This window comes from Rhipicephalus sanguineus, chromosome 2 (genome assembly GCF_013339695.2).
Source record: "Rhipicephalus sanguineus isolate Rsan-2018 chromosome 2, BIME_Rsan_1.4, whole genome shotgun sequence".
NCBI lineage: Eukaryota > Metazoa > Arthropoda > Arachnida > Ixodida > Ixodidae > Rhipicephalus > Rhipicephalus sanguineus.
Genome location: NC_051177.1, coordinates 200,963,429 through 200,989,550, shown reverse-complemented (window position 1 = coordinate 200,989,550; position 26,122 = coordinate 200,963,429). Strand labels below are relative to the sequence as shown.

The 26,122-nt window shown below is 48.9% G+C and overlaps 22 non-coding genes across 22 annotated transcripts; all 22 read left to right on the top strand.

Moving 5' to 3' along the window:
- Positions 1-1,646: 1,646 nt before the first annotated feature.
- On the top strand, positions 1,647-1,717 carry Trnag-gcc (transfer RNA glycine (anticodon GCC)). Its single transcript has one exon. It is a non-coding gene; the product is annotated as a tRNA-Gly (tRNA).
- Positions 1,718-1,790: 73 nt separating this feature from the next.
- Positions 1,791-1,861, top strand: Trnag-gcc (transfer RNA glycine (anticodon GCC)). Its single transcript has one exon. It is a non-coding gene; the product is annotated as a tRNA-Gly (tRNA).
- Positions 1,862-1,934: 73 nt separating this feature from the next.
- Positions 1,935-2,005, top strand: Trnag-ccc (transfer RNA glycine (anticodon CCC)). The gene has a single exon. It is a non-coding gene; the product is annotated as a tRNA-Gly (tRNA).
- Positions 2,006-2,078: 73 nt separating this feature from the next.
- Positions 2,079-2,149, top strand: Trnag-gcc (transfer RNA glycine (anticodon GCC)). Its single transcript has one exon. It is a non-coding gene; the product is annotated as a tRNA-Gly (tRNA).
- A 73-nt stretch (positions 2,150-2,222) lies between these two features.
- Positions 2,223-2,293, top strand: Trnag-gcc (transfer RNA glycine (anticodon GCC)). Its single transcript has one exon. It is a non-coding gene; the product is annotated as a tRNA-Gly (tRNA).
- Positions 2,294-2,366: 73 nt separating this feature from the next.
- On the top strand, positions 2,367-2,437 carry Trnag-gcc (transfer RNA glycine (anticodon GCC)). Its single transcript has one exon. It is a non-coding gene; the product is annotated as a tRNA-Gly (tRNA).
- A 73-nt stretch (positions 2,438-2,510) lies between these two features.
- Trnag-ccc (transfer RNA glycine (anticodon CCC)) lies at positions 2,511-2,581 on the top strand. Its single transcript has one exon. It is a non-coding gene; the product is annotated as a tRNA-Gly (tRNA).
- A 73-nt stretch (positions 2,582-2,654) lies between these two features.
- Trnag-gcc (transfer RNA glycine (anticodon GCC)) lies at positions 2,655-2,725 on the top strand. The gene has a single exon. It is a non-coding gene; the product is annotated as a tRNA-Gly (tRNA).
- Positions 2,726-2,798: 73 nt separating this feature from the next.
- On the top strand, positions 2,799-2,869 carry Trnag-ccc (transfer RNA glycine (anticodon CCC)). Its single transcript has one exon. It is a non-coding gene; the product is annotated as a tRNA-Gly (tRNA).
- Positions 2,870-2,942: 73 nt separating this feature from the next.
- Trnag-ccc (transfer RNA glycine (anticodon CCC)) lies at positions 2,943-3,013 on the top strand. The gene has a single exon. It is a non-coding gene; the product is annotated as a tRNA-Gly (tRNA).
- Positions 3,014-3,086: 73 nt separating this feature from the next.
- Positions 3,087-3,157, top strand: Trnag-ccc (transfer RNA glycine (anticodon CCC)). The gene has a single exon. It is a non-coding gene; the product is annotated as a tRNA-Gly (tRNA).
- A 73-nt stretch (positions 3,158-3,230) lies between these two features.
- On the top strand, positions 3,231-3,301 carry Trnag-ccc (transfer RNA glycine (anticodon CCC)). The gene has a single exon. It is a non-coding gene; the product is annotated as a tRNA-Gly (tRNA).
- A 73-nt stretch (positions 3,302-3,374) lies between these two features.
- Trnag-ccc (transfer RNA glycine (anticodon CCC)) lies at positions 3,375-3,445 on the top strand. The gene has a single exon. It is a non-coding gene; the product is annotated as a tRNA-Gly (tRNA).
- A 73-nt stretch (positions 3,446-3,518) lies between these two features.
- Positions 3,519-3,589, top strand: Trnag-ccc (transfer RNA glycine (anticodon CCC)). Its single transcript has one exon. It is a non-coding gene; the product is annotated as a tRNA-Gly (tRNA).
- Positions 3,590-8,509: 4,920 nt separating this feature from the next.
- Trnag-gcc (transfer RNA glycine (anticodon GCC)) lies at positions 8,510-8,580 on the top strand. Its single transcript has one exon. It is a non-coding gene; the product is annotated as a tRNA-Gly (tRNA).
- A 73-nt stretch (positions 8,581-8,653) lies between these two features.
- Trnag-ccc (transfer RNA glycine (anticodon CCC)) lies at positions 8,654-8,724 on the top strand. The gene has a single exon. It is a non-coding gene; the product is annotated as a tRNA-Gly (tRNA).
- Positions 8,725-8,797: 73 nt separating this feature from the next.
- Positions 8,798-8,868, top strand: Trnag-gcc (transfer RNA glycine (anticodon GCC)). The gene has a single exon. It is a non-coding gene; the product is annotated as a tRNA-Gly (tRNA).
- Positions 8,869-8,941: 73 nt separating this feature from the next.
- On the top strand, positions 8,942-9,012 carry Trnag-gcc (transfer RNA glycine (anticodon GCC)). Its single transcript has one exon. It is a non-coding gene; the product is annotated as a tRNA-Gly (tRNA).
- A 73-nt stretch (positions 9,013-9,085) lies between these two features.
- Positions 9,086-9,156, top strand: Trnag-ccc (transfer RNA glycine (anticodon CCC)). The gene has a single exon. It is a non-coding gene; the product is annotated as a tRNA-Gly (tRNA).
- Positions 9,157-9,229: 73 nt separating this feature from the next.
- Positions 9,230-9,300, top strand: Trnag-gcc (transfer RNA glycine (anticodon GCC)). The gene has a single exon. It is a non-coding gene; the product is annotated as a tRNA-Gly (tRNA).
- A 73-nt stretch (positions 9,301-9,373) lies between these two features.
- Trnag-ccc (transfer RNA glycine (anticodon CCC)) lies at positions 9,374-9,444 on the top strand. The gene has a single exon. It is a non-coding gene; the product is annotated as a tRNA-Gly (tRNA).
- Positions 9,445-9,517: 73 nt separating this feature from the next.
- Trnag-gcc (transfer RNA glycine (anticodon GCC)) lies at positions 9,518-9,588 on the top strand. Its single transcript has one exon. It is a non-coding gene; the product is annotated as a tRNA-Gly (tRNA).
- Positions 9,589-26,122: the final 16,534 nt, after the last annotated feature.

The following is a 26,122-nucleotide window of genomic DNA, read 5'->3' as shown; positions in this document are numbered from 1 at the left end:
ATGGGAAAGGTGCAGACGGACCAATTTGTTCAGGCGCGTGAAGGACGGGGGTCTCGGTTTGGCGCACCTATTTGTGAGACAATTAGTAAATAGATTTTTGTTTTTCCGTGACGTCAGGGATCCGTTTTTGCGTACGGTATGCCAGCTCAGGTTAGGCAGTGCCTTACCAGATCTTGTTGTCACTACGGATAGCCGGCCCGTGACGTTGCGTGGCTATCTCAAGGAAGTGGTAGACAGTGTACGTTTTAAGTGCGAATGCACTTTATAAGCGACCCTGAATCCGCCGTCCCATAGCAACGCCGCGTAGAGCGGAGGGGAGGAGGAGTGTCAGTAGCAACGGCGCAGCGACGTCACACCCCACGTGACTGCGCGCGCTCCGCCCTCCGCTCCGTGACTGCGCGCGCCCCGCGCATTGCCTGTGGTGATGAAGGCCGGCGGCGAGACGCCGAACGAAAGCGTGCGAAGCGAGCCGAGCACCCCGAAGCCGATCTGGCGCGGGGACGCGCGATGCGTGAGCGAGCGCGGGCCCTCGAATTCGATCGGCCGGACGCGCGCTTCCAGCGAGACTTCCTGGACCGCAGCTTCGGATATAGCTGCGCGGTGTGCGATCGACTGTGGTTCGACAACAACCTGAGCCCCATCTCGGGCGTGCGCAACGCCGCCAACAAGTTGAACGCGTTGCGGGTTCTTTGGAACGAGTTCGGAAGACAGATCATCATCATCAGTAAAAGTGCTTTGCACTTAAAAACGGCCAGACCTCCGTGGGTCGGCTGGCGCGTGCTCTCTCGCTGCCGTCTCCTTCGCTCGGCTCTGCAGTTTAGTCGCGCGCGCCCCCTCATAGCATCACCCCGTGCTTCGCACTTCCTCATACTCCCCTTCGGGGAAATGCGGGTTTTTTTTTTATCTGTTCGTTTTTCTTTGGATTATCTAGCAAGTGTTAGAAGAAAAGAATTGTACAAAGATGTATGTGATATGGTTTTGCCAGCACCATTGTACAGGGCCATATACAGTGGAAGACCGGGACAAAATATACTGAAGCGGGTGAGAAACATGCAGGTACCTACAGGGGTGAAAACATTTTTCTTTAAGTTACACACAGGAACACTATCAGTAAAGACTTTCACAGAGGAACGGGGCTTTTTTACACCATGGGGGTCACACTGCTTGATATGTAAGAAACCAGAAACAATAGACCATGTTTTCTTGCATTGTTGGGAAGGGGTACACTTTTGGGACATTTTGCAGAGGACAATAAAGAAGGATTTTCCACTGGATCCCCACGGGATAAGGTATCTCGCAGTAAAGAATGATGAGGGGGTCCCATTTGATGTAGTGATGTTGACCGGTCTCCACTGCATATGGCGTGCGCGAATGGCCGGATACCACTTCGACCCGGATGCAAAACCAGCAGCAATTTATTTCAGGCAAAGCATGTCTGCATTCATTGAGTGTAGTAAAATACAGGATATCGAGCCAGAATGGTTGTCAAGGTTTGAACCTCTGGCAACCCTTAAGTATTTTTAAGAGGACAACATCAGTCCAAATGGGACTGATGGCAATGCTTGTTCCTTTTCCTTTGTATTGTATTATGTGAGTGTGATATGACTGCCCTGTACAATGTCCAAGCCAGGCAATAAAAAAAAACGGCGTCGGTGGTTCAGTGGTAGATAACTCGCCTGCCACGCGGGTGGCCCGGGTTCGATTCCCGGCCGACGCAATTACTTTTTCTTTACGAAAGCAATGGATTATTACGCAATAAAACACGCCACGAACACAGTGCTGAACACACGGCGTCGGTGGTTCAGTGGTAGAATACTCGCCTGCCACGCGGGTGGCCCGGGTTCGATTCCCGGCCGACGCAATTACTTTTTCTTTACGAAAGCCATGGATTATTACGCAATAAAACACGCCACGAACACAGTGCTGGACACACGGCGTCGGTGGTTCAGTGGTAGAATACTCGCCTCCCACGCGGGTGGCCCGGGTTCGATTCCCGGCCGACGCAATTACTTTTTCTTTACGAAAGCTATGGATTATTACGCAATAAAACATGCCACGAACACAGTGCTGAACACACGGCGTCGGTGGTTCAGTGGTAGAATACTCGCCTGCCACGCGGGTGGCCCGGGTTCGATTCCCGGCCGACGCAATTACTTTTTCTTTACGAAAGCCATGGATTATTACGCAATAAAACACGCCACGAACACAGTGCTGAACACACGGCGTCGGTGGTTCAGTGGTAGAATACTCGCCTGCCACGCGGGTGGCCCTGGTTCGATTCCCGGCCGACGCAATTACTTTTTCTTTACGAAAGCAGTGGATTATTACGCAATAAAACACGCCACGAACACAGTGCTGAACACACGGCGTCGGTGGTTCAGTGGTAGAATACTCGCCTGCCACGCGGGTGGCCCGGGTTCGATTCCCGGCCGACGCAATTACTTTTTCTTTACGAAAGCCATGGATTATTACGCAATAAAACACGCCACGAACACAGTGCTGGACACACGGCGTCGGTGGTTCAGTGGTAGAATACTCGCCTCCCACGCGGGTGGCCCGGGTTCGATTCCCGGCCGACGCAATTACTTTTTCTTTACGAAAGCAATGGATTATTACGCAATAAAACACGCCACGAACACAGTGCTGAACACACGGCGTCGGTGGTTCAGTGGTAGAATACTCGCCTGCCACGCGGGTGGCCCGGGTTCGATTCCCGGCCGACGCAATTACTTTTTCTTTACGAAAGCCATGGATTATTACGCAATAAAACACGCCACGAACACAGTGCTGGACACACGGCGTCGGTGGTTCAGTGGTAGAATACTCGCCTCCCACGCGGGTGGCCCGGGTTCGATTCCCGGCCGACGCAATTACTTTTTCTTTACGAAAGCTATGGATTATTACGCAATAAAACACGCCACGAACACAGTGCTGGACACACGGCGTCGGTCGTTCAGTGGTAGAATACTCGCCTCCCACGCGGGTGGCCCGGGTTGGATTCCCGGCCGACGCAATTACTTTTTCTTTACGAAAGCCATGGATTATTACGCAATAAAACACGCCACGAACACAGTGCTGGACACACGGCGTCGGTGGTTCAGTGGTAGAATACTCGCCTCCCACGCGGGTGGCCCGGGTTCGATTCCCGGCCGACGCAATTACCTTTTCTTTACGAAAGCTATGGATTATTACGCAATAAAACACGCCACGAACACAGTGCTGGACACACGGCGTCGGTCGTTCAGTGGTAGAATACTCGCCTCCCACGCGGGTGGCCCGGGTTGGATTCCCGGCCGACGCACTTACTTTTTCTTTACGAAAGCCATGGATTATTACGCAATAAAACAAGCCACGAACACAGTGCTGGACACACGGCGTCGGTGGTTCAGTGGTAGAATACTCGCCTCCCACGCGGGTGGCCCGGGTTCGATTCCCGGCCGACGCAATTACTCTTTCTTTACGAAAGCCATGGATTATTACGCAATAAAACACGCCACGAACACAGTGCTGGACACACGGCGTCGGTGGTTCAGTGGTAGAATACTCGCCTCCCACGCGGGTGGCCCGGGTTGGATTCCCGGCCGACGCAATTACTTTTTCTTTACGAAAGCCATGGATTATTACGCAATAAAACACGCCACGAACACAGTGCTCGACACACGGCGTCGGTGGTTCATTCCACTTCCGGCTTTCGATCGAAACGGTCGCGGGATGTTTGGCTCCGACGGAGCGGGTTCAGCGGCCCGAGTGGGCCGCGGTAACAGGGTTCTTGTTCCTAGTTCTGAGGATTATCAGGTGATTCTGCCCAATCTGCCTTCCGGACGCATCGTTGCGAACACAGTTTTTATGCATGGCGATCCAAGAGCCCGGCCCTACCGCGTCGAAGATTACCGGGACACTCTGGCCAAGCTTGGTGCGCTCGCCGACGTTTTGGCGTTGGGGGCGTATCAAATGAACCACGTGTGGGCCGTGACAATGACGAGTGCTGACGCTGCTCGGAAATTGCTCTCCGCCGTCGACGTGAAGGTAAAGGATCGCCCATGTTTGCTTATCGACCCAAATAACCGCGAGGTTCGCATGAAGCTACATTGGTTGCTGCACGGCGTGACCGATGAAGACGTGCGTGTGGCCTTGACGCCCTATGGGAAAGTATTAGAAGTGACGCGGGAGAAGTGGAGAGCGCAAGGCGTCACTGAAAAGGGCTCGACGACACGGTCTGTGGGGTTGAAGTTACATTCCGACGTCAAGGTCGATGACATTCCGCACCAGCTCAAGATTGCCGGAGATTTGACTCTTGTTGTTGTCCCGGGCCGTGCTCCGTTGTGCCTACGGTGCAAGAGTACTGGGCACATACGTCCAGACTGCCGAGTACCCCGCTGCAATCGTTGTCGCCGCTTCGGCCACGAAGACGCGGATTGCGCAAGGACATACGCCAGCGTTACCGGACCAGCGCAGGCAAACGACGTACTGGAGCACCTCATGGACGAGGCAGACTCGGAGGAAACAGCAGGAGGGAGCCCAAACTCGGCTGTCCAAGATGGTTCGTCAAGCTCACAAGAAGATGGCCTGCGTGAAGCACCAGGTAAGCCCGAAGCCGGGCTTCCGCACGAAGGTGCACAAGGAAGGAGTGAAAAGGTTGATGTGAGCAGCACCGGCGACACCTTTTTCGGCGGAACCGTCGAGACACCTTCCGAGCCAGAACCGATGACTGTGATCGACACCGACAGTGCCAGCGCGACGGGGAAGCGTCCCCACGACGCAGGGAAAAACGAGAAAGGGCCCAGTGCGGCCGCGACGGACGAGCCACCCGCCAAAACGACTCCCGCGCGGCGGGCTCTCCTTCGGCCACGGCCGAACATTCCAACGGAGCGCAAGACGGCGGAAACGCCGCCTTTGCCACCGTGAGGACTGTACTGGGGCAAGGCGTTCAGGAAGGAAGTGCAGTTGTGAGGTAAGCGCCATGCCCCTGGGTTTTTCACAGCCTTAAAATGATGCAAATAGAAAGTTCAATCCGTGTGGCCACCCTAAGTGTGCGTGGCCTTGCCTCAAGGAGAAAGCAATGCCAACTGTACCGACTAGTAAGCGACCTCGATCTTGACATTCTGGCAGTGCAGGAGACTAAAGTCGATGGCGACGAGGAAACTGGGGCATAGTGCGCCAATTCTTGTCGCGGTACTCTGCTATAGTTAGCCATGCCGTAGGGACTTCTTCCGGCTGTGTGCTCTTCGTCCGACAGAGTCTGCATGCTAAAATAGAGGCCGTAACGTCATGTCCGTCTGGCCGGCTCATTGTGTGTGATCTCTTGTTTTCATCTTTGGAATGGCGTGTAATTTGTTTGTACGCACCGACTGTTGCCGATGAAAGACGCGTATTCTTTGAACAGCTAAAACAGTATACTCAGTGTAACCGGCTCCTTATCATTATTGGGGACTTCAACTGCGTTCTTTCAGCCAATGACAAAACTAGCGCTCGACAGTACAAAGATGCAAGTACCGTTGTACTAAGCGATATAATAAGTGACCATGGCTTGGAGGATGTGGCTGAATGTCTCGGTGGTGGGAGGACTAAGCAGTACACCCACTTTCAGGCAGCCAGCCACGCCCGACTAGATAGGGCGTACGTGAGTCTTGATTTGGTGCCATTTTGCAAGGAATACCGTGTTAGCGCCGTTTCATTTAGTGATCACTGCTTGGTGAGCTTTCTAGTAGCTAGCACGAAAGAAAGGAAAAGGGGCTTCGAGTGGCAACTATGGAAATTGAATTCGAACCTGTTGAGCGATGAAAAGTTTATGGCGGAAGTAATGACGGAAGTCGAAGAAATGAAAGTTGTGGGTAAGAAGACGTTCAGAGAAAAATGGGAGAACTTCAAGCAGGCGGTCAAAATGAAGGCTTTGGAGCGCTCGAGTGTTATAAGCAGAGAAAAAGGGGCAGAAGAAAAGCAGATGCGCAGAAAGCTGCAAAAATTGATCAGCGAAGAATATAGGATGCCCGGCATGTTTATTGACGATATTCGCGCATTGAAACGCAAAATAGAACAGTTCGATATCGAAAGGTACCGTGGTGCTATGGTGCGGGCAAGGGCCGAGAGACTGATAATGGGAGAAGCACCGTCAAAAAGGGCGTTGGGCTCAGAAAAGTGGCACGCGCGACGTAATCAGATAACAGAAATTGAACACGATGGTAAAGTCAGCGATGCAGCAGACGATATCGAGCGCGCTTTCTTTGAGCACTTCAACAGCTTATTCGCCGCCTGCTCAGTCGACGTCGACCGTTTTAAGAAAGAGTTTTTAACGCTGATGCCAAAGCTAGACAACAATACGAAAGAAATATTGGAGGAACCCATTTCAGAAGAGGAAGTAAAAAGTGCCATTGAAAGTATGCATCCGGGGAAGTCCCCTGGCCCTGATGGTCTGACTTCCTCGTTTTATAAATGTTTCAATTTAGCAATATCACCAGTCCTAACCGACGTATACAATGAGGCATTCGAGCTGAATGTATTACCCCCGTCCTTTTCATCCTCCCACACTGTTCTTATACCGAAATCGGAAGACCCTGTTGCATTACGCAGAGTAACTTCTTACCGCCCAATCTGCCTCACTAATGGAGATTATAAGATATTTATGAAAATCCTAGCTAAGAGGTTGCAAACAGTCATTACGGAGCTCGTGGGGCCGCACCAGACGTGTGGCATTAAAGGCCGAACTATCTTCACTAATATACACGCAGCACGGAGTATCCTCGAATGCTGCGACGCTATTGGAGCACGAGTGGCAATGCTCCAAATCGACCTGGAGAAAGCTTTCGACAGGGTGCCTCATGAAATTCTTCTGTGCATTTTAGAACATGTGAACTTAGGTAAAATAATTAGAGAGGGAGTTGCCATGGCGTACCGAGACTGCTCAACGCGGCTGATCGTTAACAAGGCGGTGGGGCAGCGCATCCCAGTCAAGCGTTCGGTCCGTCAAGCTTGCCCTCTCTCGCCACTGTTGTTCTGTCTGTACATAGAGTCCTTTTGTTTGAATGTCATAGAGAATGACTGTGTTCGCGGGTTTAAGCTGCATGAGGTTGAAGTCCGGCTGTTGGCTTATGCGGACGATATTGCCATCTTTTGCGCTGATTCAGACAGCATAACACAAGCTGTCAAATGTGTTAAAAGCTTCTGTGCTGCGAGCGGCAGCGCGGTAAACTGGGGCAAATGCCTGGGCTTTTGGCACGGTGACTGGCCAGAAACCCCAGACAGTTTTGCCAGCATGAGTTTTGTTAAGACACCGGTGAAATACTTGGGTGCCCCCCTCGAGTGCTACAAAGACAGCGATTCGCACTGGAGGAGCGAAGTGGATAAACTGCGGGACAGAGTAAATAAGTGGAATGGCTGGAATTGGTCTATGTTTTCTAAAGCCACAATTTGCAACATCTTCTTAATGAGTTAAATTTGGTATACCCTACAAGTCTTGCATTGTTCGAGGGTAAACATCCAAAGATTTCACCGTGTGTTCGCAGTGTTCGTGTGGGCTTCGTCTTGGGAAAGATCAAGTCGAACCAATTTATTTCTTCGAGTGCGAAATGGAGGACTGGGCTTGTCGCATTTGTTTTTGAGACAGGTAGTCAGTCGGTTTTATTTCTTTCGGGACGTTAGCAACCCATTCCTTCGCACTGTCTGTCAACTTCGCCTGGGGCAACACTTGCCCAACATGGTTGTCTCAACCGGCAGTGTGCCCGGTGGTGTTTATGGTTTTCTTCGCGAAGTTGTGCTTTCCTGTAGGCTTTTGTCAGCGCGGTTTTCACTTGAGTACTTGAGTGAAGTCAAGCGTAAAAAACTGTACAAGGACCTATGTGATGTGTTTCTACCAGTGCCTTTATATCGGTCCCTTTACAATGTAGGCCATGGGCACACTGTACTAAAGCGCGTCAAGGCGATGCTAATACCGCCAGGTGTGAAGAATTTCTTTTTTAAATTACACACCGGTACGCTGACTGTAAAATCATGGATGGCTGAAAAGGGGTTTTATGTTCCTTGGGGCACGCATTGCATAATATGCAGGAAGGATGAGACAATTGAGCATGTATTCCTGGACTGTTGGGATGCTGTCTTTTTTTGGGATGTGCTCCAGCGCACAATCAAAAAAGATTTTCCCCTTGATGCACATGGGATCCGCTATTTGCCAATACAAAGTGACGACGGTACCCCATTCGACCTGATAATGCTTATGGCTCTTCATAGCATCTAGAAATCCAGAATGGCAGTCAGTCACGTTGATGTAGATGCACGATCGCCTACGCAGTACTTCAAAGAAAGCATAAGGAATTTTGTGGAGGAACAAAAGTTGCAGGAATTTACTCCAGAGTGGTTGGCACGCGTCGAATTATTATCGACGATTACAACATTTTAACGCATGTGCGGCCACAACATTTGAGCGGTCGTTTTTAACGATGTTTATGATTGTTTTGTGTAAATATCTGTAAATATGTATATTGTTTATGTGGGCCAAAGACAGGCAATAAAAAAAAAGGCGTCGGTGGTTCAGTGGTAGAATACTCGCCTGCCACGCGGGTGGCCCGGGTTCGATTCCCGGCCGACGCAATTACTTTTTCTTTACGAAAGCTATGGATTATTACGCAATAAAACATGCCACGAACACAGTGCTGGACACACGGCGTCGGTCGTTCAGTGGTAGAATACTCGCCTCCCACGCGGGTGGCCCGGGTTCGATTCCCGGCCGACGCAATTAATTTTTCTTTACGAACGCCATGGTTTATTACGCAATAAAACACGCCACGAACACAGCGCTGAACACGCGGCGTTGGTGGTTCAGTGGTAGAATACTCGCCTGCCACGCGGGTGGCCCGGGTTCGATTCCCGGCCGACGCAATTAATTTTTCTTTACGAACGCCATGGATTATTACGCAATAAAACACGCCACGAACACAGTGCTGAACACACGGCGTCGGTGGTTCAGTGGTAGAATACTCGCCTGCCACGCGGGTGGCCCGGGTTCGATTCCCGGCCGACGCAATTACTTTTTCTTTACGAAAGCTATGGATTATTACGCAATAAAACACGCCACGAACACAGTGCTGGACACACGGCGTCGGCGGTTCAGTGGTAGAATACTCGCCTCCCACGCGGGTGGCCCGGGTTCGATTCCCGGCCGACGCAATTAATTTTTCTTTACGAAAGCCATGGATTATTACGCAATAAAACACGCCACGAACACAGTGCTGAACACACGGCGTCGGTGGTTCAGTGGTAGAACACTCGCCTGCCACGCGGGTGGCCGGGGTTCGATTCCCGGCCGACGCAATTACTTTTTCTTTACGAAAGCCATGGATTATTACGCAATAAAACACGCCACGAACACAGTGCTGGACACACGGCGTCGGTGGTTCAGTGGTAGAGTACTCGCCTCCCACGCGGGTGGCCCGGGTTCGATTCCCGGCCGACGCAATTACTTTTTCTTTACGAAAGCTATGGATTATTACGCAATAAAACATGCCACGAACACAGTGCTGAACACACGGCGTCGGTGGTTCAGTGGTAGAATACTCGCCTGCCACGCGGGTGGCCCGGGTTCGATTCCCCGCCGACGCAATATATTTTTAATTTTAGGAGGCTCGACATGAAATCATTAATCGCCTCTTTTTTTACAGCGGCATCGAAGAAGATGCTTAGCACAAGCGAGAATAGGTTAAAGCAAACGAACAGTAACGTACACGCAATGGTCACCTTTCTGAAGGTGCGCATTTCATTTAAGTGCAGCTCGGCGTCATGCCTATATGGTCTGGCGCGTGTCTCTTCATTATTATTCATTAAATACCAAAATTATTCATTTGAAATTGCGAATAATGTGTGCCAACTACAGAGCTGTCACAAATTAACAGTGCTGGATAATAATTGCAAGACTTGGTGCTCCACAACGGCTTTTAGAAAAAAGCGACAGCTAGCGCCGCCGTGGCAGCCTCGGTGTTGAGTGAATATATATATATATATATATATATATATATATATATATATATATATATATATATATATATATATATATATATATATATATTGTAGAGCAGCATTGGAACGTTGTAATGGGCCGTCCTCTTCAGCGCCTTCTAGTGGGTCGCCCTCTTCGCCTCTTCTCGGAGAGCACGCCCGCCCCTCGTGCTCGTGCTCGTGAGAGTCTGCGCTCCGTCGTTACTGTTGCGCGTCGTCGCCGTCTATCCCGCCGTCAATAAACGCCTTTACAAAGTGGTGGAAAGTGCTGTACCGTCACCACAACTTCGGTCTCCATTCGATGCCCCTGGAGCTCCGATCCCATACCGTGCCATCTACCATGCCGCAAGACGCCGCTCTGCAAACGCCGCCTCCTGCCCCGACCGCTTGTCCCGGTGTCCCCCGTATCCGCGACCCTCCTGTTTTCACCGGCGCGGATGGCACTGACGTGGAGGACTGGCTCGCGATTTACGAACGGTTGAGTGTTCCCAATAAATGGGACGAAGCAGGCAAGCTGAACAACTTGGTTTTCTACCTCGCGGGTGTGGCAGGCATGTGGTACAACAACCATGCATCCCATTTCCCGACTTGGTCCGATTTCAAGACCGCCATCGTCAACGTGTTAGGCCGTCCTGCCGTTCGTAAGCTTCAAGCCGAACAGCGCTTACGTGAACGAGCTCAGCAGGCAGGGGAATCGTTCACGAGCTACATCGAAGACATTCTTGACCTGTGCAAGAAAGCCGACGCGAGCATGTCGGAGTCTGACAGAATCAGGAATGTTCTGAAAGGCATCGACGACGATGCCTTCACCATGCTGCTGGCCAGAAACCCTCGCACAGTGGCAGAGGTCATTACTCTGTGCCAAAGCTACGAGGAGCTGCGCCGGCAGCGCTTGATGACCCGTCGACCGCCATCACGCGATGCTGATCTCGCAGGCTTGTCGACAATTCCTGACCACTCCACGTTGCTCGCCGAAATCAAGTCGTTCGTGCGTGAGGAAATTGCCCGCCAGGTCTCTCTACTGGCTTTCACTCCACCGCAGCATGTTGACCAGCCGCCAGCTACACTTCTGCCTCCTCTCCGCCGAGCGATTCAGCAAGAAATCGCGGAGGTCATTCCCGAATACCACTAGCCGCCTCTAGTGCCTGCACCACTAAGCTACGCGCAAGCTGTAGCCAGGCCGCCCCCAGCGATTCCTGTGGCTGGCCCGCGGAGTTACGCCGAAGCCGTCGTCGGACCACAGGCCTTCGACGCGGCTTTGCCGCCTACATACGTCGACGTCGTCCCCAGGCCCCGACTGCTGCCCACAATGCACTCATATCAGCAGCCGCCTCGTCCATCCCGTTCTGCAACATGGATGGGACCCGCGAACCGCTGGCGCACTTCCGACAACCGCCCCATTTGCTTTGCGTGCGGTTGCGCCGGTCACGTCGCACGCTACTGCAATCGCGTGCAGCCGCCTCGGGACGCATCAACCCTGACCAGCTCATCAAGCAGCCCTTATTATGACCAAGCGCCGCCTATGTCACCGACGTCCCCCGCACCATCTACCCGCCGTTCACCGTCTCCACGACGTCGCTCACTGTCGCCGATGCGGCCACGTCCGGGCTCACGCGACCAGGAAAACTAGTCGTCGCAGTCCACGAGGCAAGGGCTGCGACGCTATCGAACTACGAAAGCCCTCAGCGAAGCCCCTCGAACGTGATTGACGTGTTTGTGGACAGTGTTCGCGCATCTGCCCTTATTGACACTGCAGCCGCCGTATCCGTTATGGACGCCAAGTTTAGCCGACTACTGCGAAAAGTGACGACGCCGCTTTCCGGGCTCTCCCTCCGTACAGCCAGCGCCCAAAGTATTCACCCAACACCGGTATGCACAGCTCGCGTCATTATTCAGGATGCTCTGTACCTCGTCGAATTGATCATAATTCCTGCCTGCTCTCACGACGTCATCCTAGGATGGGATTTTCTCTCCCGCCACGACGCCGTCATTCATTGCGCACCAGCCGAAATAGAGCTCTCACCATTCTCTGAATTGGCGCCGGCAGACAGTCCATCGGCTGCGGGCAGGGTACTTGTCAAAGACGACACCAAGGTGCCTGCAAACTCGTCGACGGTGGTGTCAGTGTACTGCGCCAGTCTCTCCGACACCGTTGCACTTCTCTCGTCATCTGACCAGGTTTGCACGAGGAAAGGCATGCTGGTGCCTTTCGCGACCGTGCAAGTCACTCAGGGCAGTACGTCAATTTTTGTTATCAACCCATCTCCGTACAGTGTTATGTTGGTCCGAGGGGAGTGTCTCGGCAGCGTGGAACCCCTCGAAGACGCACAAGTTATGGACGAACCAGATGAAATACACTGCCACAGTTCCAGTACGCTCGGCGCTGTTTCGACGTCTGGTTCATCACCCGCTGATGTCTTTGGTTCCTCCATTGCTGACGACCTTACACCGGTCCAGCGTTCCCAGCTTCTGGGCCTGTTGGACGAATTTCGCTCTTCTTTCGATGTCGCTCAAACTTCTCTCGACCGCACTTCCGCCGTTACGCATCGCATCGACACTGGCGCCCAGCCGCCACTGCGGCAACGTTCATATCGCTTATCTGCCACAGAACGCCATGTAATCAACGAGCAAGTCGACGACATGCTTCGACGAGATGTTATTCGACCTTCTAACAGCCCCTGGGCGTCTCCTGTCGTTCTTGTTGCGAAAAAGGACGGTTCTGTGCGGTTCTGTGTGGACTACCGACGACTCAACAAGATCACTCGTAAGGACGTGTATCCACTACCGCGAATAGACGACGCGATTGACAGCCTGCAAGGAGCAGAATTCTTTTCATCTCTCGATTTGCGCTCAGGGTACTGGCAAGTACCCATGGCTGATGACGCTCGACCGAAGACCGCCTTTGTCACGCCCGACGGCTTGTACGAATTCAACGTCATGCCGTTTGGGCTCTGTAATGCGGCCGCCACCTTTGAGCGCATGATGGATACCGTTCTGCGCAACCTGAAATGGCACACCTGCTTGTGCTACCACGACGACGTCGTTGTTTTCGCTCCGGACTTCTCCACGCATCTTCAACGCCTGCGGCATGATTTGACGCGTTTGAGCGACGCCGGTCTACAACTGAATCTAAAGAAGTGCCGATTTGCAGCACGGCAGCTGACAATACTCGGTTACGTCGTGTCCAAGGACGGTATTCTTCCCGATCCAGCCAAGCTTCGGGCCGTGACCGAGCTCCCCAAACCTACGTCCGTCAAAGAACTGCGCAGTTTCGTAGGACTGTGTTCCTACTTTCGGCGCTTCATTCGAAACTTCGCGACCGTCATATCGCCGCTGACGAAGCTCCTCGGAAGTAACGGGTCCCTCAATTCATGGTCGTCAGAGTGCGACGACGCTTTCGTGAAGCTCCGTCGTCTGTTGACGTCGCCTCCCATACTACGCCACTACGATCCTACGGCCCCTACAGAGGTACATACAGACGCCAGCGGTGTTGGCCTTGGCGCTGTCCTTGCGCAGCGCAAACCAGGGTTACCTGAATATGTCGTTGCATGTGCAAGTCGTACGCTCACCAAAGCCGAGACCAATTACACCGTCACCGAAAAGGAATGCCTGGCGATCATCTGGGCCCTTACGAAGTTCCGACCTTATTTGTATGGTCGCCCATTTGATGTCATCACCGACCACCATGCACTCTGCTGGTTGTCATCATTGAAGGATCCATCAGGCCGCTGGGCACTTCGCCTACAGGACTACAGACCGCAACGGACGCCAGCATGCTGACGCCGACGCACTCTCGCGCTCCCCCTTGCCTGACGACAATACCCACAGCTCAATGTCTCACAATGCCGTTTGTTCCATCGACGTTCACACTGTCGCTACCGAACAGCGCAAGGATCAATGGATCGCTTCACTGCTAGACTTGCTCACTGATCCTTCGGCAACACCATCCACTCGCGCGTTGCGTCGTCAAGTCCACCATTTCGCCATTCGCGACGACCTCCTCCACCGACGCAATTACAACGCCGACGGCCGCCAGTGGCTACTAGTAATACCCCGCAGTCTGCGTGCTGAAATATGCAAATCGTTCCACGCTGATCCGCAGCGTGCGCACTCTGGGGTATCGAAAACATACCACCGCATTCGCCAACGGTACTTTTGGCGAGGCATGTACCGCTACGTGCAGAAGTTCGTTCGCTCCTGCATCGATTGTCAGCGCCGCCAAACTTCAACGCACCTGTCGCCAGCAGGTCTGCAACCTCTACCTTGCCCTGACCGACCGTTTGGGCGCGTTGGCATCGATTTATATGGGCCACTTCCCCTGACGTCCGCTGGTAACCGCTGGGCCATCGTCGCTGTTGACCACCTTACGCGATACGCCGAAACTGCCGCCCTCCCAGCGGCTACAGCGCGCGATGTAGCATCCTTTCTGCTCCGCCGGTTCATGCTGCGCCACGGTCCACCCTATAAGCTGCTCAGCGATCGAGGCCGTGTCTTCCTGTCGGAAGTCGTCGAAGCCATCCTCAAAGAGTGCAACGTTGTTCACTGCAAAACTACTGCTTACCACCCGCAGACGAATGGGCTCACGGAACGCTTTAACCGCACGCTCGGCGACATGCTCTCGATGTATGTCGCCGCCGATCACACAAATTGGGATTCCATTCTACCTTTCGTCACCTACGCCTACAATACCGCCCCTCAAAGCACCACTGGTTTTTCACCATTTTTCCTATTGTACGGCAGGCACCCGTCGCACACAATCGACACAATCCTTCCATACGAGCCGGATCGATCTGAGTGTGCGCCTATTTCTGCCACAGCCAGACTTGCTGAGGAGTGTCGCGAGCTTGCGAAGACCTTTACTACGCAGGACCAAGAGCGGCAGAAAAGCATCCGCGGTGAGACCAACACTTCTGCACCCACGTTCCTACCTGGAGCACTCGTATGGCTCTCGGTCCCTACCACTGCATCTGGCCTCTCTTCCAAACTGCTGCCCAAATACGAAGGCCCCTACCGTGTCATCGAATGCACATCCCCGGTCAACTACCTGATTGAACCCATCGACCCATCTTCCGACATGCGCCGTCGAGGGCGGGACATTGTCAACGTGGAGCGCCTCAAGCCCTACCATGACCCGCTCATAGTGACCAGCTGCTAGGTCACCAGACGGCTCCCTTTTCGTACCCGGGGTAATTGTAGAGAAGCATTGGAACGTTGTAATGGGCCGTCCTCTTCAGCGCCTTCTAGTGGGTCGCCCTCTTCGCCTCTTCTCGGAGAGCACGCCCCTCGTGCTCGTGAGAGTCTGCGCTCCGTCGTGACTGTTGCGCATCGTCGCCGTCAATCCAGCCGTCAATAAACGCCTTTACAATATATATATATATATATATATATATATATATATATATATATATATATATATATATATATATATATATATATATATATATATATATCTTCAGGAAGCAGGAATCTTCTGTGCAACGTGCATGAATGCCGAAGCGCCTTACCGGTGATGAGATTACCGACAACCGGTCGACAGTGCTTGCCGCTATTACTGTACAGCGTGTATTGCTTCTCTTTTAACTTTTCATTCCCTGGGCACAAGTTCGCCCGAATAAAGGGTTTCGTTTTGAACGCGCCAACTGCCGCCTACTTCAACGTCACGACCACGTGACGATTTACTATATATATACACACACAACGGGACACATCAGATGAGAACATTACGTCAGTCCCAATGAGGCTGTAAACAGATATTTCAAATTTAAGAAAAATAGAAACAGAGCGTTTCTCAAAGCATATGCATTAGTTATTCTAAAAAGCTAACCATGTGTCAGCGCGCAAATGTGCGTCTAGTTTTCTTAGTTCTAAAAGATCAGAAAACTTGTAACACGTGCCGTAGTCGAATTAAATACCTGCTTCGCGCTGGATAGCCGCACTGCCGACATCAATAGGGAGTCAGACATTGCACTGCTCAATTTTAGCCCCCTGCGCCGGCAGTTGTCGCCTCACGTCTTTGAAAACTCTCGGGCAGGAGGCTTACACAGGACAAATATGGCATTATATGCATCGTAAGTAATTCTTGTTAGTAATATGGTCGTGTGTTTGTGTGTAATTCTTAGTTGCACTTGTCTAAACAGCCAAGACCGCAATAACAATGACGATACGTACCTACAATAGATTGAGAATAAGGTTGGTAGTGGGAAACAACCGCGAAAGCGTTGGCAACGCGAGTGCCAATAGGCGACGTCGCAGCGTAAATAGCACGCGATAAACACAGCAGCTCACAAAATTCACAACCTACAAGTTCCCTACGTGGCGGCATTGCAAATCTAGCGCAATGTGACATTGCTAAAATCTTGTATGTGACACTTTGTGATTGTGGTTATGATCGCAGATGGTACATTCAGTATGACTCATCAACTTTGAAGTGAATGAAGTCTACAGAGAAACTGTGCCTTCACCAATGGCTTAAATAATGACGGAAATAACACTGAATTGAAGAGAAGGGGTAAACAGACCCTAAACATGAAAGCCATTCCGAAATGCGTGGCTTACTCTCGTCAGGAATGTTGTTTGGCGTTGTGTTACTGATCGATGAGGGGAGAACGTGACTGCTCCAGCAGAAATGCTCGAAATACTCACACTGCCCGCAGCGACCAACACGCAAAGTAAACAAAAGCAAGCGTGAAAATATAATGGCAGTCGAATAATATATGTTACAATAGTACAAATTTTAATGTGATTCTTTCTTTATATTGCGCTAAATGTTTGCCAACGTGATCTGTACGTGTTTGTACGTTTTCGTTCTCCACAGATGTGTGCAATGCACATGCCGCAAAAGGAAACGCGTGGAAATGCATTTCACTCATTGTTCTCATTCTCAATAGGTGTGCCTTTCTTTTCTCTCCCTCTCTTTTTGTTTTGCTTTCTTGTGATTACAAATCCAATATACGTGATGCTCCCTGCTGCTGTCTACTGTAAAAGATGTGAGACCATAGTCAAGCGTTCCTCGTTTCTAGTCTCACAACTTCCATCCAGCTTTAAGGGTATTGATGGGAAATAAATTATTATTATTATTATTATTATTATTATTATTATTATTATTATTATTATTATTATTATTATTATTATTATCATATCCTGCCCTGTACTTCTCAATTGTGTAAATTTTCGAATTCCGCGTAAGTTAACCAGAGAGAACAGACCGTTTCATGTACCCGCCTGCTTCTTCCAACACTCTACCGTTCACAGAATACAAAGTTTCTATAATGTTAATTTTCTTGATCTTGACGTTTTTCATAGCCCACAATCATTGTTTTTATCCGACCTTTGCACTGTTTTGACATAGTGTGGCACAATGTACAAAGTCTTCCCTTCTCAGTCTTTCCACATAGTTGTATATATGCAATCTAATTTTTTGTGCCCCGTCAATATTTCTCGTGTTGTCTTATTTTACTCCTCCCCTTTTGTGTTCATTTCTCCTTGTCTACGTGTTTTTGCTCTTTTTATTTCTGAAAACTGTCTGTATTGTATTGTTTATTTTTATTGTTTTTTTTGCGTACGCCAGCACAAAGACCTTACGGTTGTTCCTGGGCACGTTAAATAAATCATTGATTGATTGATTGATTGATTGATTGATTATTATTATTATTATTATTATTATTATTATTATTATTATTATTATTATTAGTCCCGCACCATGGCTCCCAGTCGGGATGCATGCTTGCTATGCTCCTGCCCGTTTTTCGGTAAGCAGCAGTTTTTCCGCTGTGAAAGTTGCTCTAAACGCGTTCATGCGAAATGTGTAACCTGGCCTGATGAAGAGCTGCAACTCCTGAAGTCTGGATCGCGCTCATTTTGCTGCAATTTATGTGATCTGAGCCGTGCTTCTGGTAAGCCTAGCGAAAGCAACTCGTCGGGGTGCAGCGGTGAGCATTGCAGTTCTCAAACCGGTTCCCTCTCCACATGTACCCCTCCGGGTGACGAACTCGCCGGGCTGCGCCGCCTCCTCCTCGACGCATTGGAGGGAATCTCGTTCCTCAGCGACGAGGTATCCCAACTACGCGAAGACAACGAGCGGCTCCGTAAGGATCATTCCCGCGGTGTTGAACAACAAGCTCGCGTGGTCGCCTCCCTTCGTGCAGAGGTCCGCTTCCTGCGTGAGGAGCTGACGCGCCGCACGGCCGCCGTGGCAGTGAAGGCACCTGTGAAACCCCCAGCGCATGTGACCGTTGACCCGTCTGTGACCTCCAAGCAACCTGCGTTCTCCGAACAACCCCTCTCCAAAATTCTTTCAACTTCGACTTCGCCGCCAGCTGACGTAGACACGTCGGAGCGTGTCAGTGTGATGCCTGTGACAGCCTCTTCTGCAGCGGTGACTGAGGGTGAAAGAAAGAAGAAACCCGCCTCGTTTGGAGTTATGAAAACATCCACTATATCTGTAGCTCAACGGCCACAAAGGCCATTTTTGTTACGAAGCTGAGCCCGGACACCACTACTGCTGACATTAAGAAACATATTGCTTCATTGGATTCTGTCTCCCATCTCCTGCCGGCGACTTCAAACAAAGTTCCAGTCATATTCTTCATTCTATATTGAAGTTGACGAGGAAACACTACAACGCCTGAATGACCCTTCGATGTGGCCCCTCGGATGCCTCTTCAAGCCATTTCGTGGGGAGCTGCGCGATGACATGCTTCATCCCTCTGAGATAGTGACTCCAAAGTGCATCCAAAGTGGAATCCAAAGTGCCGTGTGACGTAGACATATTCTACCAAAATGCTCGGGGTCTGCGTACCAAGACACTCGAGTTTTTCTCTAATGTTCTTTCGTCTGCTTTTCCTATTATTGCTATCTCTGAAACCTGGCTCGGCACTGAAATTCCCTCATCGGACTTTTTTCCCCCGACCTACACCACCTTCCGCCGTGACCGAGATTTCAGTGAAACCAAACAGAAAGGCGGTGGCGTGCTGATTGCCATTGACAATTCACTGAAATCCGTTGGACGGAAAGACCTAGAAACTATCGAAGAATCGATCTGGCTAGAAATCAACCTTGAGCGCCGTGAAAAATTGTTGATTGGATGCTTCTATTTACCGCCCAGCATTTCCCCTGCCTCGTTTCACGATGTCATGTCTTCTATTGAACTTGGGATATCTTCTCATAGTGGGCACAGAATTATTGTTCTTGGGGATTTCAATGCACCTGGAATTGACTGGAGCACGCTTACCTTTTCTCATTACAATCATTTCACAGAGAAAAAGTGCAGCCTGCTCTTGGACTTTCTGGCGTTTAATTCCCTAGTGCAACATAATTCAGTCGTCAATTCCAGTGGCAACGTCTTAGACCTGTGTGTGTCAAACGATCAACCCCTTGAAGTTTCCCGCTCCAACATCTCTCTTGTACGTCCAGACAAATTCCACCCACCACTTAACGTAAGATTATCTGCATCAGCCGAAACAACGAGCTACAGCAGTTACGTAAACAAATCTCCAAGATTTGCGTTCAAGCGAGGTGATTACACGGGCCTCTATCATCACTTGTCCACCGTTGACTGGTCACAGGTTACTGACAAACCGAATGTTGATGACCAGGTTGATCAGTTTGCGGAGCTTGTACTGAGCAGCATGCGTAATTTTATTCCCCAATACACACATAAACAACGTAAATATCCCCACTGGTTCTCATCTGAACTTATCAGTGCACTGAAGCATAAAGATCGCGCACACAAGAAATCTAAATGTTCTCCATCGAGCGAGTGGAAGGAAGAGTTCAGCTTTTTTCGAACTCTCGCTAAACGCCTATATAAACGGGATCATAGTTCGTATATTGAATTCTTAGAAAAAAGCGCTTCTGACAGGCCAGCTGAGTTTTGGAAGTATGTACGTAAACGGTCCAGCAAAAGCGGAGAGTCTTTCAGACTACTAGACTCAAATGGGGTAGAAGTGCATGCCGTCGCTGACTGTTTTGCCGCACATTTCTCATCCGTTTATAAGGCCTCAGACTCTAGCACTGATATCAGACAGCCTAAGGCAGTTCGCTCACCCAGTGCTTTGTCGCTGGATGAAAATCTTATCTGCGAATGCATTAAGTGCTTAAAACCATCCTTATCATGTGGCCCAGATGGCATCCCCTCCGCCATACTAAAAGCTTATAGTAGTATATTTGTCCCAGTACTGACTACGATATTTAATAACTGCCTGGACACTTCCACATTTCCTAGCATGTGGAAAACTGCTCGTGTTTTCCCAGTATTTAAGTCGGGCTCTAAAACAGATGTTTCTAATTATCGCCCGATTTCTCTACTATGTGCCACATCGAAGATCTTCGAGCTGGCTCTTCACAAAATATTGTCTTTTAGTGTTAAAAGCTCATTGATTCCTAATCAACATGGTTTTCTCGCTGGCCGCTCAACTACCACAAATCTTGCTAGTTTCATGACGCAGATCTCCACACCTATTTCTCAGAGAGGACAGGTTGACGTACTCTACTGTGACCTGAGCAAGGCTTTTGACGTAGTCAGCCACACACTGATTATGGTTAAACTTGCGCAATTTGATGTTGACTTGTCGGTTGTGAATCTCCTGCAGAGCTATCTGCTCAATAGATATTGTTATGTAGCGGTAAATGGCCAAACGTCTTCTTTGTATAAAGGACTAGTGGGGTCCCTCAAGGGTCAGTATTAGGCCCACTCCTATTTTTAATTTACGTTAGTGATGTTTCTTTTGCCATTCGTAATTCTTCTTTCCTCTTGTATGCCGATGACATCAAGATTTTTAAGGAAATTCATTCAGTTAACGACTGTCGCTTGCTGCAGTCAGATTTGCGCTCTTTTTCCGAATGGTGCAACGCTAATAACCTTTCTCTGAATGCCTCGAAGACAAAATTCATGTCTATCACTCGCAAAACATCTAGCGTGTCATTTCAATACTCTGTCAATTCTGTGTCCTTATGCAAGGTTTATGAAATCAGTGATCTTGGTGTTGTTGTTGATAGCACGTTAAACTTTTCTGCTCACGCTAAGCGTGTTGCTTTGCGGGGTCTTCGCACCCTAGGCTGTGTTTGCAGATTGTCTAGAGAATTCCGTTCTCCTATGCCCTTCCGAAAATTGTACACCGCGCTATGTCTTCCTCAACTGGAGTATGCGTCCGTGATATGGAATGGCATTGCTCAATCCAGCGGTAACACCATTGAACGAGTCCAGAAAAAATTCCTTAGCATATATAATCATCGCTTTGCTAAAAAATCTCGTTCAAATACTGCTGAATTATTATCATTGCCATCACTTCACTGCCGACGAAATCGTTCTGATCTCTTGTTTCTTTACAAGCTAGTCCACGGTATCATATCCTGCCCTGTACTTCTCAATTGTGTTAATTTTCGAATTCCGCGTAAGTTAACCAGAGAGAACGGACCGTTTCATGTACCCGTCTGCTTCTTCCAACACTCTACCGTTCACAGAATACAAAGTCTCTATAATGTTAATTTTCTTGATCTTCACATTTTTCATAGTCCACAATCATTGTTTTTATCCGAGCTTTGTACTGTTTTGACATAGTATGGCACAATGTACAAAGTCTTCCCTTCTCCGCCTTTCCGCATAGTTGTATATATGCAATCTAATTTTTCATTCCCCTTCAATATTTCTCGTGTTGTCTTATTTTACTCCTCCCCTTTTGTGTTCATTTCTCTTTGTCTACGTGTATTTGCTCTTTTTATTTCTGAAGACTGTCTGTATTGTATAGTTTATTTTTATTGTTTTTTTTGCGTGCGCCTGCACAAAGACCTTACGGTTGTTCCTGGGCACGTTAAATAAATGATTGATTGATTGATTGATTGATTGATTGATTATTATTTATTATTGTTGTTGTTGTTGTTGTTGTTGTTTATTGCTAATAAATAGAGCAATAATTATCATAGCCATTTGACCAAATTGCTTCGAACGTGAGGTTTCGTAAAGATCCACATTTTGCATAAACGTATCTAGTTTATTCGCAAAACTCTCCACTTACTCTATGAATGTTGACGTATGTTTATTTAGGTAGTTGGAACAAGTATTACTGGCGTCACTTAGAAAAGAAGCTGTTTAAATCACAATAAAGAAAATGTCGCAATCTCGTTTTTCTTAATCTACGAGATTCCCTCTTTACTATCGCGCAATATTTCGCTGTCGTGGCGTAAATCCAGAAAAATTACAAGGGGGGGGGGCAACTTGTCATGGGGGACATTTTGTTTCGATAAGTGTACGTTTTATTTTCAATCATATAAGAGCACCATTATGCTTTCAAACAGAAGTTAAAAAAAAACGAGCATGGGGGTCACACCTCACGTAACTGCATTATGCTACTGAGTCTTCTCAGAAACCGGTACAACGGCAGTTGCAGTTCCAATACAGTTCCAATACAATACAATACTCCAATACTTCCAATGCAATACTCTTGAAAACTAGGTTTTCTTAGACACAAACTAAAAAACGCGCCATCGCAGACAGGGTTGCCAGTGACTTTCGAGTAAATGTCGCCAAACAGCGAGCAGAAAGTCGCCAAAAGTCGCCATTTTGTTACGAATTTCGCCAAAAAAGTCGCCATTCTAGATATGTGCGGCATATCCTAGTAATAAGAATTTCCACTGATGTATAGCCCCGTAGAATACAGTGCCATTCAAAGCCCTTAAAGTATATTGACATTTCTCAATGCCAGGCGCATCGTCCCTTCACCATGGGAGTGCTTGGTGCACCGGGTTCTCCGACTAGCCGCAAGATGTGCGCGGAGGCGCAAGTCTGAAAGGATAAAACGCTCATGATATCCTTCCATCTCTGTCCGCTCGTTTCAAAGGTAAAAGTGTGGTAAACCTTACGCGAAAGCCGCGAAGGCGTTGTTTGTAGACAGCTTTACATCCCCTCATATGAAAAAAAGGATTAACAGGTTTATTGAAAGTAGTAAGACAGAATTCTCACAGGCATCATTCATTAGTGAGTCTTATGCCTTTCAGTGCGAACTAATGTGATACCGGACGCCACTGTCCCTTTCATATATAATCACTTATATCTACCCGCGTCAATCCAGTGCGTTTTAATTGAACAGGTAGACATTGTAAAATGTTATATAGCAATTGTTTTCATTGCACACGTCCACCAAGAACAGTAGAAAATGCCTGAATAAATCATTTTTTTATTGCACGAACACCCGCGTATCCGCCCATCTTTGCTATACGAGCTCGATTAGGGGATACTTCAGCGGTGAATAGGTCGCCAAGCTATTCAGAATAGTTGGAACTTTGGCGGAACAAATGGCCGGAACACACGACCAACCCGTCATCTAGCGCCTTCAGAAGCGAAACTTTAGCGAAGCTCTGAAGCATCTAGATGAATCTAGATGAATGGAGGAGATACACACGAGTTACAGGACGGACATACAGAACGGCGCGCAATGTGCACCTCAAAACCCAGAAAAATACAGAGAATAGTGCCGCTCATTCGTTGGGAAGGCACTGAGCTTAGGATGCATAACTCAGTGGAGACCTAAGCTGAAAATCGCCAAAAATTCGCCATGTCGCCATTCATAATTTTAGGTCGCCACGGGCCTCTCAAATTCGCCAATTTGGCGAAAAGTAGCCACCATTGGCAACCCTCATCGCAGATCAAACTTCTTGCATATAATACATTTATTCGACCCCGTCTAGAGTACGCATGCGTAGCCTGGGACCCGTATTTTAAAAAGGATGTTCATAAACTTGAAATGGTCCAGAGGAGAGCGGTAAGATTCATCTATAATGCCTATCAGAATCTTGATTCACCTTCATCACTTATGGCTACTAACAACATTCTACTCCTGAAACAGCGTAGAGCTATCCCCAGACTCAAGTTTCTTTTCCTGCTTCGTAATCGGCAGTTTAATATCGATCCCAGTAAATACATCTCTCCCTCTTCTAGGAAAACCAGACATGCTCTCAATCATGATCTGATGCCATACTTTGCACGTACTAACCTTTTCAAACACTCCTTCTTTCCGAGAACCATTAGCGAATGGAATACACTGCCTTCAAATGTTTTTCCTGAACGTGGCATTCCCGACTTTGAAAAATACATGCATCTTTTTGTGTAATCTAAACTGTTGATATTGCAATGCTACATTATAGCTGTGTAGCTTTACCTTTTGTTGTTGAAACTGTTTATAGAAGTTTGTTCACTTTTCTTCTAGAGATGTATAACTAAGCATCCTAGTTAGTATGACTTGTTTTTCAGTAGTATTGTGCATTATTCTAACTTGCTGTATAATTTGTTCGATTTTTTTCGCTATGCTCTCTTTTTCGCCCCTCCTGCTTGGTCTACGGACTGCAGTATGTACTAAATAAAAAAATAAAAAAAATAAATAATACAGCTGAGGGGTATTGAACACAGGTGCACGCCCTACAATATAAACAGGCGTTACAAAACTTGAATAAGAAGCATTCTCTACAACATGAGTAATCGCCAACTATGAGATAAAACTCGAGTGGGATAGTCCTTAGGTGCCGTAGCTTTTCACATTTTCACATAGTCCAAAAACGAGAGCACCTTTCTTAAAGACCGTTTTACAGCGAAAGCTGTTATGAGATCATTTCACCGGCCGTTTTTGGCGCCGTAGTTGTCCGCCGCCGCCGCCGCCGGTGTCCGTAACCAGTATCGCTCGAAATAAGAAAAAAACTATATAAGAAAAAAATTGCAGGATGGAACGAGGTTCGAACCTGGGCCCTCTGCGTGGGAGCTCAGTATTCAACCTCTGAGCCATGCCGGTGCTTGAAATTGCTTTGCAAAAAGGTCCTATACAGGATTCATGTCGGGAAGGAACCACATTAGCATATGCAATATAGCGTGGTAGAAGAGTGAAATAAGCGCCAAGCGTCGCACAACGCGAATTCTGTAACCAGGCGTCACACAATGCGAATTGCGCAACGAGTAGGTTGTTGAATGCTTCCAACCCATTACAAAGGGCTCTGCCATAATTCTTCATCGTCATCAGGCACAGCATCAACAAAGTGCGCATAATGCCTTACATGCGTTTAGCAGGTACCAACGCTCTCCGTAGAATGACGAAAAATGGCACAGTGCCTGCTGCTCTACTTCTCAAAAATTACAATGATTTATAGCGTAGTGGGTTCCTCGCAAGTGCACTTGTATTGGTTGCCAAGGAAGCCCATAAGCGCATGATCCACTTCCTCGGGGTGTCAGTAAAATTACAATGATTTATAGCGTAGTGGGTTCCTCGCAAGTGCACTTGTATTGGTTGCCAAGGAAGCCCATAAGTGCATGATCCATTTTCTCGGGGTCTCAGTAAAGTTCTTCGCCCCCCCCCTGTCTCTCTCCCACGTCAACGTATGTTATACAGCATGACGGGAGAGGGAAATAGCGATTGGGCGTCACCCAATGCAAATTACATAACTGGTGGGCCGTTTAACGATTCCAACCCATTTCAAAGGGCTGAGCCATAATTCTTCATCGTCAGCAGTCGTCGCGTCAACAAAGTGCACATAATGCGTTACAGACGTGTAGCTGGTGCCTCGTTTCTCCGCAGAATGACGAATAATGGCTTAGTAAGTGCCTCCCAACTTCACAAAAATTGTGATTTATGGCGTAGTGGGTACCTTTCTAGTGTACTTGTATTGTAGCCCCAAGAGAGCTTAACGGGCTCTAGAAACGCCGCTCTTCCAGCTTTCGCTGTGACTGTGCTGCGGTTTCAGCGCAGGCCTGGCATTTTTTCATCAACTCTTACAATGCTACGAGGTCTACAACATCTTGCTGAACATGTGCCAGAGCCATGCAGTTTCTCCCCACCGTACTACGCAACTATGTCTTCGCTCTTCTCAGGGCGCTGAACGATCGCTCCGCTCCTCAGGAAGAAGTCGGCATCACCAAGATGATCCTGACAGCGCTCTCGTCTTCTTTCAAGTACTGGCGGCAGGACGTGTGCGTGTACAGGAGTACCGCTGCTACCACGTCGATGACTTTTCGGTTCTGGGATTCTGGACCGTGGGGAGGCAGATGCCGGAATAGACGCCAAGCCTGAAAGAGGATGCCGATCTAAGCTTGCAAACGTTCCTTACGATGCACACGTGCCTTGCACACGTGCCTTATCAGCATGACTGACAGCCCCGGCGCCTAATA